The sequence below is a fragment of the Lepisosteus oculatus genome, chromosome 12, assembly GCF_040954835.1.
Source record: "Lepisosteus oculatus isolate fLepOcu1 chromosome 12, fLepOcu1.hap2, whole genome shotgun sequence".
In the NCBI taxonomy this organism is placed as follows: Eukaryota; Metazoa; Chordata; class Actinopteri; order Semionotiformes; family Lepisosteidae; genus Lepisosteus; species Lepisosteus oculatus.
In genome coordinates this window covers 28,211,972-28,225,253 of record NC_090707.1, presented here as the reverse complement: position 1 = coordinate 28,225,253, position 13,282 = coordinate 28,211,972, and positions in this window count along the sequence as shown.

The following is a 13,282-nucleotide window of genomic DNA, read 5'->3' as shown; positions in this document are numbered from 1 at the left end:
GTTAAATTATTAGTTGTTTTTCAGGAAGTTAAAAAAAACACTTGAATTACTTATCCAGTCTCTCGAAATAAAGTAATTTTTCAAGCAATGCAACAAATGTCGGGCAATGTGTTTTTTTTTAATCCAACATTGACAGCCACATCTTAAATCTTGTCAGTCAGCTCTTTTTTCTCTATTTGAATTGTGGCTTACACATCGCACGACTTTTAAAGCTAGAAAGACAGGTTTCGATTCACATTAGCTGGCGAGCCTTGTTAACAAAAAAACAGACAATACACAGGGAGGGGGAGGTCAAGAGAGAGAGAGAGTTTTTTACCTTCTGTCTAAAAACCCAAATAACCAGGGCAGAGACTCTGGGGGGATCATTGCATGTTACAGAGCGAAGCTCAGTCAATTCTTATGGAATGTGTTTTCTTTCTTCTTTTTTTCAGCATGAATAAACCTGTTACTTGATTCAAATGGATGTCGGTTCCGCCGGGGATTCAAAACATTTTTTATTTTTTTTAATCGGGTATCAAAGGGAATAGCAGTATAACCCTGTTCATGCACAAACAGTCGCATGTTACATTATTGATTTGGGTGTCTCATCTTGCCAAAGAGCTCTAAATTGCATTTTGAGCGCTGTTTTTGACTTTTTTTAAACTGCATTTTGAGCGCGGACAGCACATACTAGTGTTAATTGCACAATGAACTGCGCCAAGAAATTTAAAATAGTCTTCTTTACGTGTGATACAGTCTTTTAATACAGTCTTTGCTGTGCTCTTGAGGGCCCTTGTGATATTTCAAGCTCTGGTTGAATGATAAGTGTCGCAGTTTAAAGTGTCGCAGTTTATTTATGGGTTGCAATTTAGAAAAAGTCAAAAACCGCACTCAAAATGCAATTTAGAGCTTTCTGGCAAGAGGAGACACCCAAATTAATAATGTAACATGACACTGTTTGTGCATGAACAAAGTTATACTGAGATTTCCTTAGATACTGAAAATAAATTTGAATCCCTGGCGGAACACATTCCATAAGAATCAGCGCTTTTAAAGTATATATCGCCTTTAAAGGTGGCTTCTCAAAATGCTTTACAGGATAAAAACAACAAGAACAGTAACAACAACAATATTGTATTTCATTGCATTTTGAAAACCAAGTAATAACTTAACTATATGTGCAAACGTTTCATATGTCGCTGTTGTGAATGTCTGTGGAGTGTATCTTATTCGCCTTACGTCCTGGTTATCTCGCTCGCCCTCGCCCCCTCTCTCCCTCAATTCAATTCAATTCAAGGTGTTTTATTAGCATGACAGATGGGTACAATCAGTGTATTTACTTTGCTTTGAGATTCCACTTTTAAAGGTGATATATAAAATTTTAACTAAAATAAATCAATGAAATTGCTTTAACATGCTAATACGTTGGTGTAACAGTCCGGGCATGGCAAGCTTCCAATGTCAACTCGACTCGATTGGAAGACAATGAACATATTCAAGCCCTAAATGAATTAATAGCAAACATGGTTTACATGAAATACATTTTTCCAAGAAAGTTTATAATAATACGATCTATAGTTGAAATCTGAGCCTACTGTAAATATAAAGGAAAAGCATTTTCAGAGAGCAATCACGCTGTGTTTATGTAGAAAAAGCGATTAGGTTTACAAACAATCTAATTACCTATTCGCTTAAAACGCTATATAAAATAAAGTTTATTTAAAGATGAATGATAAGTGTCGCAGTTTAAATAATTTTTGTAGTAAGGCTTGGACAGATTCCAAGTGCATTTTTGCAATTCTCGTTGCATTGTCCAATGTGCTGCTGTAATACAGTTTAGAATACAGTTAGTCTAAACTTTATCAGCTTTATTTATGGGTTGCAATTTAGAAAAAGTCAAAAACCGCACACAAAAGATGAACTACAACATTTAAAAAATGACTTGTATGTACTTGATATCACTAATCAATCCACAGCGATATAGTTAAAGCAGAGTCCCCGCACAAAACGAAACTAAAATGCCCTGGGCATACCGTTTCGCGCTTCTTATCAGTTGCTCAAAAGTAATTTGACCGTATGAAATGCATTATATAAACCTAGAAACATATACGTGAGCAGTATTTACGTAGTATCGGTGTCAAGACATACCTCTCAGATACTGTAAATCAATTTAAAAATATCTCAAGACCGATACTGGTCATAATGAAACCATGTTTCGTGTATGTTTTCTTTAAAGTACCGAGACCAGCCATATACCGTATGTTTATGTTCCAAAATTAATATCGTTTATGGCCTTGTCGAGGAAATTTAACTATCAAGGAAGCCACAGGAGAGAGTTCTCACCTGAGTAAGGTCTTTATTTCAATATTGCACTATTGGGAGCCCTGGTGCCACTTTGCAAAGTGCATCCAGAGACTCAATTTGTTACAAGCAGTACAAGCAGGTTTTTATAAGACGTTGCGCTGTAAAAAAGTTCAGCACTTGGTCCCTTCTGAAACTTCCTCTTTCTCTAAGAGAAAACAAATTACATCATAGAGCGAGAGAAGAAGCACTAGATTTGTTATTCAAAGCTTATCAGTTACTTTCAGCTAATTCTAATGACCCAGACAGCATATATTGTTTTGGTACATTGTCTTCTAAACTAACCTAAACAGTGTACTTTGTTGACGAACTGTTTTTCTAAAATTCTGCACGTACTGTAGCACAGCAGTTACATCCTTGAAATATATTATCTAAAAGCACCAATATATTTTTTGCAAAGCTCTCTACATTTTTAAGAATCAATTTACTTATTAGATTTCCACTTCAGCCTTCACACGCGTTACAGTATGCTCCTATTCTTTTTATGCTCAGCTACTAAGATTTCCCTTCAGTGGTAAAATTCCATATGAATATTCAATACTACAACGGGCACAGTAAAGACGTTTACAGTAAATCTTTCTACGACAGACCAACGGACCACGAGTGCCCGTCGATCAACCAATCACGTACCGCGGTACCCTGCGTCATCTTGCGTCATCTTGCGTCAAAATGCACAACGCCGTAGCCAATTACCTCCGGTACGTGTCCGTACCGCGCACTTTGAATGGCTGCATCTGTAAATCTACTCTGAACAAACTCCAGTATGTCCAAAATTCAGCAACCAGAATCCTGACCAGGTCTAGTGCAAGTGTTCATATTACTCCTGTCCTGGAGTTCTTGCACTGGCCTCCAGTCAAATTTAAAATCCTCATGCTCACCTATAAGGCTCTGCATGGCTTGGCACCTCAGTACCTGTCTGAACTATTATCGCCCTACTCCCCACCTTGCAACCTCCGCTCTTCAAATTCTGCCCACCTTACTGTCCCCCAAGCCCGTCTACATTGTATGGGTGACAGGGCCTTCTCCTGTTATGCCCCCAAGCTCTGGAAGTCTTTGCCCAAGGATATCAGAGAGTCACCTTCTCCAAACTACTTCAAATCCAGACTGAAAACCCTCTTCTTCAGAAATGCCTTTACTTAACTGGTTCCATTCTTCACCCCTCTGCTCTTCTTAGTACCACCATCCACGGTCTCCTCTATATATTGTAACTGTGTCTTATCTTATGTAGTCTCCTTACTTATTGTTGTATTCTTCTTATTTATTGTTATTTGTCATCCTGTAAAGCGCTTTGAGAAGCAACCTTTAAAGGTGCTTTATAAAATAAAGTTTATTATTATTATTATATTATTTGAGCCACAGACCATAAAAAAAAACAGGATTAACTTTTTTCCATCTCTTTCTCACCTGCTGTGATTAGGGTGTTAATAAAAAAAGTGGAATACAGTAATATTACCAGCTATATAAATACATATACAGTATTTAGATTCTTAAATTAATATCGTTATAATTTCTTTAGATACGTGATTCCATATTATATTCCCTAATAAAAAATTCTTACAAGTATGAGTTTCTTTTACTGTGATAACGAGTGAAAGTATTCATGGAAAATGGTAATCACTTAACTTTGAATGTTTTGTGATATTTAGAAATACCAAACAATTCAGTATAGTGTCGATAATATTTATTATCAGTAATGACAACAGTATTAGCAGCTTGAAATTATTTGTTGTTATTAATAAATGACTTAGCTTCAAACATGCTGTGATATTTAGAAATATAAAAATGTCAATATGGTGTCCATAATATTTACTATTTTAGTTTTTCAAAGAAATTTTCATTTTTTAAAAGAAAACTGATGGCGACAGCTGGGTTCAAACCCCTGACTTCCAGTAGATAAGGCACATACCTAACACGCCACACACGTAATCACGTGGGAATGTGTAAAACTGGTGCAGACATTTCCAAAGAAAGTGTCCTACTGTGATAATTTGAGCTACAGTATATGAATATAATTATATCATTATTAATTTGTTTAGATATGCGATTCCATATTATATTCCTTTTTAATCAAATTCTAAAAAGTATGTGTTTTTTTACTGCGATAACGAGCATAAGCATTCGCAGAAAAGGTTAAAACATTTTATATACAAGAATATAAACTTAATATAGTCAGAAGGAGCATGCAAAAACTTTCCCAAAATAACCACAGTATGTAACCGAATGAAAGATTTTGATGCTTGAAATGTTTAAGAAGAAAGTGGAATATTGGTGTATATTTTTTTAAAACTACCAATACCAGCCATATACAGTTTACATAATATGTTTATGTTCCTAAATTTATATCGTTTTATGACCTTCAGACACTTTATGCTCCTCTTCTTTTTATGGGCAACTACTAAAATTTCCCTTTAGCTGTAAAATTCCATATAAATATTCAATACTAAGTGGATTAAAACATGCACAGTAAAGATATTAGATTATTAAATCGTTTAACTAACAACCAATCCACCACAAGCACCCCTGTCGGTCATTTTGGCCAGCCAAATCACATCCGGGACAATGCAGTGAACTGTGGGTATTTTCACGTGGTATGGGATTGGACCGTGCATTTTGAATGGCCGCATCTGTACGTATTGTAAGATGACCAAGGGAAGGGTCATCCAGGACAGATATTTCAGGAACGATCTGCTGAATAGACTCGACTTAGACCTAAACAAGATTGCCGCTAAGAGAAATCGTCTGCAGATGGAAAGGGCTTAGTCCGAAAAACAAGAGACACAGGTGTGTCTCATCAGGAAACAAAAAAAAATAGATAAGACTTTATTAATCCCGTAGGGAAATTGATGTGTTACAGCAGTCCAGCCCAAGACAAGCAAAAACAGACATCAGAATAGTTATAAAACAAAAGACAACAAAATAAATATAAATAATTAATATATATATATATAGGTGTGTGCAAAATGTGATGATCATATTCACTATAAAAACAATAAAATCTTTGCAAAATGTGCATAGGTTTATACAGACTGATTGTCCAAAAAGTACAATGGAGCAAACATGCTATCCATAGACGAGCAAATGAAGGGCTAACAGTCCTAGCCTAGGGCAGCATTATACACCCTGACAGCCGCTGGAAGGAAAGACCTGCTGAAACGTTCCCTTGAACATCGTAGCTGGAGCAGTCTGTTGCTAAAAGTGCTCCACTGCCCAGTTACAGTCCCATGAAGCGGATGAGAGGCTTTATTCATGATGGTTGTGAGCTTGGTCAGCATTTTCCTCTCAGCCACCACCTCCATTGGGTCAAGGCTCATCCCCAACACAAAGCCAGCCTTCTTGATAAGTTATTGAGCCTATTTGCATCTTTTGTCATGATGCTGCTGCCCCAGTACACAACAGCGTAGAAGATGGCCGCCGCCACCACTGATTTATAAAAAATGTGTAGCAGTGTTCCACACACACCAAGCCTCCTAAGAAAATCGTGTTGGCTCTGACCTTTTTTGTACAGGGCGTCAGTGTTACCAGACCACTCCAGCTTATCATCCAGGTGTACCCCAAAGTACTTGCAGGACTGTACGCCCTCTATGTCCTCATCCTGGATGGAAACAGGGTTCAGCGGAGACTTATTCCTTAGAAAGTCCAAGATCATTTCTTTGGTCTTGCTGGTGTTAAGATGGAGATGGTTAAGATGACACCACTCCACAAAGTTGTTAATCAAGCTCCTATATTCCTCCTCCCTGCCCTCTCTTATACACCCCACAGTTGCAGAGTCATCCGAAAATGTCTGCAGATGACATGTCTCAGAGTTGTTCCTGAACTCAGAGGTGTAAAAGGTGAACAGGAATGGAGCAAGGACAGTCCCCTGTGGAGCCCCAGTATGCTAACAACCTGTTCAGACACACAGCTCTGTAGCCATACATACTGTGGCCTGCAGGTCAGATAGTCTATAATCCAGGACACCAGGGGAGTGTCCACCTGCGCCGCCCTTAGCTTATCTCTCAGTAAAGGTGGATGGATGGTGTTAAAGGCGCTGGAGAAGTCATAGAACATAATGCTCCACTTCTTCTCCAGGTGAGAGTTAGCTCTGTGTAGCAGACAGATGACTGCATCCTCCACTTCCAAGTGTGACCGGTAGGCAAACTGCAGGGGGTCCAGTGCTGTACATACCAGGGTTCTGAGGTGGTCCAGTAAAAGCCTTTCCAAAATTTTTATTAGGTGTGATGTAAGTGCCACTGGTCTGTAGTCATTCAAGACTTTAAGGTGCCCCTTTTTGGGTACTGGCACCAGGCAAGATGTATTCCAGAGCATCGGAACCTTTTCTAATTTCAGGCTGAGGTTAAAGATGTACTGCAGCACTGAACCCAGTTGGTCCACGCAGATCTTTAGCACCCTGGAGCTGACACCGTCAGGACCCTCTGCCTTCCCTGCATGGAGTCTCCTCAACTCCCTTCTGTGATGGATAGGCCGAGGAGGGCAGGGCAAGATGAAGTAGGAGTAGGAGGGATCTCATGATGGGGTGACTGAGGACATGAAGAGGGTGTCTGGGGTGAAGGCCTGTGAGGTGAATGGACAGTAGACCCTGTATCGAATCTGTTAAAGAAAAGATTTAGCTCATTGGCCCTCTCCAGGCCTCCCTCACTCTGTTGGCCGCCGGACAACTTGTATCCGGAGATTTTCCTCATGCCATTCCACACTTCTCTCACATTGCTCTCCATCAGCCTGTCCTCCATTTTCCTCCCATAAGCCACCTTGCTCTCCCTAACTCTTACCTTCAGCTCTTTCTGTGCTCGCTTCAGCTCCTCCTTGTCACCTGCCCGGAAAGCCCTCTCTTTTCTATTTAGGATGGCCTTCAGTTCACTGGTGACCCAGGGTTTATTATTGGAGAAGCAGCACACTTTCCTGGTGGGCACTGCACTGTCAACACAGAAGTTTATGAAGTCAGTGATGCAGTGGGTAAGACCATCAATGTCATCTCAATAAGGCTCACAGAGTATCTCCCAGTCCGCTGTTTCAAAACAATCCATCAGTGCATATTTAGCTTCAGCTGACCATCTCCTCACTGTCCTGGTGGTTACTGGTTGCTGTAGTACAAGAGGCTTGTACAGAGAGATAGAAGGTGAACAAGGTTGTGGTCAGATCTGCCAAGGGGGGGGGGGGGGGGGGAGTGATGAGGAACTGTAGGCATCCTTTATCACATTAGCATACAGCAAATCCAAAGTCTTGTTATCTCTAGTAGGGCATTTAACAAACTGACTAAAAGTAGGTATATACCCTATATATGCCCTGGAAACAGTGAACCAGCACGGAAGCCAGTAGGTGAATGCGTTTTGGAGGAGATAGTGGAATTAGATTGGTGTTGGTACAGATTTAAGGATAAAGGACTGACGGAAGAAATAAAGGATTATGGTTTACAGTTTGTGATTTGGATACAACGCGGATTTGTAGAACTTTACGGACTTTGGAACTCAGACTGAATAAGGATTAAGAGAACGGATTGCTGACTGGCTTGGAAGACGGACGAACTAGAGAAACAGAGAAAAACTCCACGAAAAGTAAAGAAGAGACGTGTGAGTACTTTTGTCTCCATTACATAAACCTTTCTCCCGGAGGCACCACAATTGGTGGAGGATGCGGGCACCCGCTGATCGGGACTGAGAATTGTGGAAATAAATAGTTGATTTTTTTTCTCTCGGTTTGTGTGTGAATTCTTGCTAAGAAAAATGGAACAATTGATACAACAATTAACCCAAGCCACCCTAACCCAGTTCCAGGCTTTAAAGGGACAACAAGAATCTGTACAGACACAGCAGGAGGCTAATAAAATTCAAACTGAGACTAATCAATGAATTATAGGAGAGCAGAATTTGGTGAGAGAAGAATTACAAAGATCACGGGAGGAAATTAGATGATCCTGAGTAACAGGGAGAGATCCCAGTAAGATAGAAGAAATTGGGCTTCAAAAGATAACAGAGCTAGATGATGTGGAAGCATATTTAACAACTTTTGAAAGAACAGCTGCCAGGAATCAATGGCCCAGAGAGCAATGGGCAGTGAGAGTAGCACCTTATTTAATTGGGGAAGCCCAAAAGACTTATTATGATTTAAAAGAAGAGGAGGCTGAGAACTATGAAACTATGAAAGGAGATCTTGGCAAGATTAGGGGTAACAACGGCGATGCGAGCAGTCCGGTTCCATAACTGGATGTATCAAATGGACAATCCCACTAGATCTCAGATGTTTGACCTTGTACATCTGACGAAGAAATGGCTTCAGCCAGAAGAACTTATCTCGGGGCAAGTGGTAGAAAGAGTAGTATTGGATCTGTAGCGGCGAGGCTTATTAAAATACAGGAATTAAGTTTTCTTCTCCCTTGCCAGTGAGGCCCGATCTCTCTCTTCATCTCTGTGGTGCAGCCACAGAGAAGCTATTCATGCAGGCTGATTTAAGGTTTCTTTTGATAAGGGACAGTTCCCAAATGGGGTATGCACTTAGCTAAGCCTGGCTATCATGATCAATGGTCATCCATTGGCGCCTATCTGTCTAGGGAGTGCCAGATGGACATCTGGACTGCATTCCTAAGTGTCACGAGTAAGTGACTCATATCTAACCTTGATCAACCAATCAGGGACTGGTAGGGCCGATTAACCCACGTGGGTCTCTGATACCCACGAAACTTTCAGCCAATGAACGAACTGAAGTTCCTCCAGGTAAAAACAGGCAACACAGAGCTTCTAAGGAGAATTCCAGGGGTGCAGTTGGTTATAACTTCTACACTGGATACTCAAAACAAGTACATAACTCTTAGGAATTAAATTGATATCAACTGGTTGGGATAACAATTGAATTCTCGAGCTGTAATGCATTGAAGTTGAATACTCATCCAATCTCTGGGGATTCAGATCTCCTGCGGTCTCTCTGGCTCCGTGCCAGGCTTTGCTGTGCGGCTTGCGACGGTGCGCCACTGATGCTCACTGACTAGCTAGTTAGTGTCCGAGTGCCAGAACTTTGCTTTGTTCTAAGAGTCGAGAGCGGAGGTTGCCACGAGTAACCAGAGGATCCACCCAAGGTTAGCACCAGCAGCAAGCCTCGTGAACAGGTCGGGACTGTGGACAGCTGAATCACTATTCAGAACTAGCGCTTCATTAGGAACAAACCGGTCCTCTTCCTGACTTGCTGGGACCCACAGTCATCTTTTCTCCTGTGCACAAACTTTGCTAGTTAAACACTAACTATCACTACCAACACTAAATATCCGGTCAGTGAGCATCAGCAGGGCACCGTCGCAAGACACACAGCACAGCCTGGCACGGAGCCAGAGAGCGCGGATTGGACAGCAACAGCCCTGCAACTGTTTCTTTGTGCCCGCAGGAGATCTGAATCCCAAGAGATTGGATGAGTATTCAACTTCACTGCAATACAGCTTGAGAATTCAATTGTTATCCCAACCAGTTGATATCAATTTAATTCCTAAGAGTTATGTACTTGTTTTGAGTATCTAATGTAGAAGTTATAACCAAGTTCAATTACGAAACGGTCTAAATGAATAATATACCGAACATATGTCCTCTTGATATGTATAACTCTTTGTGACTACATGAATATATATATTTTGTATTCTGATAACCCTCACGATAAGATCTGTTAGGTTTACATGCATATTCTATGTATTAATAAATGTATTGTTGTGTATTAGTGCCTGTGTGTGTGGGTTGTTTGAGTTATACCGCATGGTTGGATTCTAAGACCATTAAAATAATTATTTTGTGATTTACTGCCACAATTAATAAATGTCCCAGTAAATGCCCAAACCCCTACAGAACTGGTGCCTCGTGAGAGCACACTACAGATCACTTTGTGAAGAGTCTGCCTGTTCACTTGAAAAGACAAGTGAGTGATGGAGAACCCCAGACATTAGACCAGGCGATTGGTTTAGTGGACCGACAGCATGCCACTGAAGCCTTGATAAAGGAAAAAAGAGGGAATTTCAAAAAGAGGAGAGCAGAAACCCCCAGAGTTCAGGGAATGGAATGAAGTTTCAGTCACTAAAGTACATGGACTATTGAGGTCCACCACAAGACATCTTTTCAGGAAAGATCGGTTCAAAGGCCCCAACCATGGAAAGAGTCCCATAGATGCTTTAAGTCTCATGAAGAGGGACATTTAGACAGTAATTGCCCCAACTTGTGTGAACCTATGCAAATGGACACCAGAGAGGGAAAGTGTAACTACCTCATGGCAAGCGTCTCATCCTGTGAGGAACCCCATATTGCTCAAATCAAGATAGGGGAAAACCATGTGGAGGCCTTGTTAGGGAAGTACAGTGACACTGGTGACCTCTACAGCTCTACCTGAACACACCAAGATCAGGCAAGCAGAAGAAATCTCTATTACTTGTTTTCATGGGGAAACTAAGGTATATCCGTCTGCAGAAATTCCAATTTCTACTGAAATAGGAACATATAGTTCGACTGTAGGGGTGGTTGAACAATTACCTTACCCTGTGGCATTGGGACGAGACTGTCCCCACTTTCTTCAACTTTGGAATAATGTCCAGTCTGCTAGGCAATGTCAACTCGGAGGACAGCACCGATTCCCCTGGAGAGGCAGACCAACAGGAAGAAGGCTCCGAACTTGGAGATTAATTCTTAAATATGGATTTGCCAGACTGGGAGCCACCAGAACATAGAGGGAGGTTTGGAAGATGGAAATTTGAGACATGCATGGGGACATGTGAGAAAAATTGAGGGAAAGTTCTGTAATGATAACAGTGCCCTGAGTTACCCTTATTTCATGGTGAAAAACAATCTCTTCTATCAGGTGCAGAAGAGGGATCAAGAAGAAGTGGAGCAACTCCTTATTCCCTGAGCCTACCAAGCGAAACTCCTCAACTTGGCACATAGCCACCTCCTGGGAGGACACCTGGGCATGAAGAAAACAGCTGAGAGACTGCTCTCTCGATTTTTCTGGCTGGGAATAGACAAGGCCATTGAGAGGTATTGTCAGGAATGCTCAGAGTGTCAGAAAACTGCCCCGCAACATTATTATAAGAATCCCTTGATTATAGAAACTCCATTTGAGCGGATTGGGATGGAGTTAGTGGGATCCCTGATTAAAACCACAAAGGGACATCAATATATACAGATGCAGCCATTCAAAACAAGCGGGCGATACCGCATTATAATGAGGTGCGCTTGTCGCAGTGTAACTCAAGTTACCGTATAATACTGTATTAATACTGTATATTCTCGCATAACACCGCATGGTTCCGCAAGTAAAATAATAGTATCTGGAATTTCCGCAAGGTGGAGCTAATAAAGCTCAACCTCCCATGTTTGAGCTGTCGTCATCAAAGTATTTACCAAAGATATTACAAATAGTATTAATAATGAATGACCTTGGACAAGCTGTAAACTCAAAGTATTGCCCTGGTCCACATATTTTGTAACCATCTTTGTAAACGAAAATATTTTATTTTTTCATTGACTGCCTTTGTAAAAGTAACACCACAGCATTTTGATGATCCAATCATGCATTTGTTTCCAATCATGCAAAGTACAGTAATTTTTGAGAATCTCCTATTCACCATGCCTTTCACATGCTCATAAAAGATATTGATTTAGGAACATAAACATATTACTGTATGCAAAATGTACTGTATACAGTATATATATATATGCATATTTAATGTCTTTACTGTGCCCGTTTCAGTATTGAATATTTATATGGAATTTTACCACTGAAGGGAAATTTTAATAGCTGAGCATAAAAAGAATAGGAGCATATCGCGTGTGAAGGCCATAAACGATATTAATTTTGGAACACAAACATACAGTATTACAATATGTAAACTGTATATGGCTGGTCTTGGTACTTTAAAGAAAAAATACACACCAGTATTCCATTTCTCCCTAAACATTTTAAGCATCTAAGTCTTTAACTAACATGTGAAATAACATGTATAAAAAGTGGTAGTTTTAAGCTTTTCTGTGAATATGCTCGATACTGGAGTAAACAAGTATACTTTTAGAATTTGATTAATAGGGAATATAATATGGAATCACATATCTAAAGAAATTAATAACAATATAATTATATTCATGTACTGCAACACAAGAGTATACACTGTACAATGTCTGTTGATACTGTATGTGTAGGGCTGTTTCACCACTTATCATGTGACCTTGCGAGTTGCGAGTGCCCAACGTCTAAGCGAGAGGTCGGCTTTTCAAATCCAGCAAGCACCATTGGTTTTCATTTATCAAATATAAATGTCTTCCACAAACTAAAATAGCTAATATTATTTTGACAGTGATAAGTTCTTGCTTTGTGCTGGGTTTAGCAGTTTTCCGAACATAGTCTTTCAGTGAATGCCATACCATCTCTATTGGATTTAAATCTGGGGATTCGGCTGGAGTTTTCACCCAGTTTACTCCTTCTGCTACAGATGCAGCCATTCAAAGTGTGCGGTACAGACACCGCAGTACAGATACCGCAGGTAAGATGACACGCGATACCGCGGTGCGTGATTGGTTGACCGACAGGGGCACTCGTGGTCCGTTGGTCTGTGGTAGAAAGACTTACTGTAAACGTCTTTACTGTGCCCGTTGTAGATATTGAATTTTACCACTGAAGGGAAATCTTAGTAGCTGAGCATAAAAAGAATAGGAGCATACTGTAACGCGTGTGAAGGCCATAAACGATATTAATTTTGGAACGTAAACATACAGTATATGGCTGGTCTTGGTACTTTAAAGAAAAAAATACACACCAGTATTCCATTTCTCCCTAAACATTTTAAGCATCGAAGTCTTTAACTAACGCGATACCGGAGTCAACAAGCATACTTTTAGAATTTGATTAAAATGGAATATAATATGGAATCGCGTATCTCCAGAATTTAAAGACCAGACAATCGCAAACTCGTTTTCAATAAAATTATTTTATT